The sequence below is a fragment of the Apaloderma vittatum genome, unplaced genomic scaffold (assembly GCF_000703405.1).
Source record: "Apaloderma vittatum isolate BGI_N311 unplaced genomic scaffold, ASM70340v1 scaffold25760, whole genome shotgun sequence".
In the NCBI taxonomy this organism is placed as follows: domain Eukaryota; kingdom Metazoa; phylum Chordata; class Aves; order Trogoniformes; family Trogonidae; genus Apaloderma; species Apaloderma vittatum.
This window is the reverse complement of record NW_009694309.1, coordinates 1,747-1,998: the sequence shown is the minus strand read 5'-3', so window position 1 is coordinate 1,998 and position 252 is coordinate 1,747. Positions and strand designations below refer to the sequence as shown.

Sequence of the window (252 nt, the reverse complement as noted above, 5' to 3'; positions counted from 1 at the left end):
TCTTTATTAGAGGGTTACACGGAGGAAAACGCGACAACCGGCACCCGAGAGGAGGGACTGAGGTTCTTCCAGAAGGAAAAGTCCCGTCTAACAGGAGCTGGGGTGAACCGCTGCTCCTCAGCCTCACAGGGAAGAAGTACAGAGTGAGAAAAAGAACTTTTGGGCCATTTTAGACACGTCCCAGTGAACGGTGCAGAGGAGAGGCACCCAGGGAGGAGGCGGACGTCCCCGCCGTGCATCGAGGTGCGGGTG

General features: G+C 57.1%; 1 protein-coding gene across 1 annotated transcript in view; it reads right to left on the bottom strand.

Annotated features, from left to right (window-relative positions):
- Positions 1 to 252, bottom strand: part of LOC104272340 (aldehyde dehydrogenase family 3 member B1-like) — a gene marked incomplete at both ends in the record, with an annotated part of 4,574 nt that overhangs the window by 2,581 nt on the left and 1,741 nt on the right. The window lies entirely within an intron of this gene.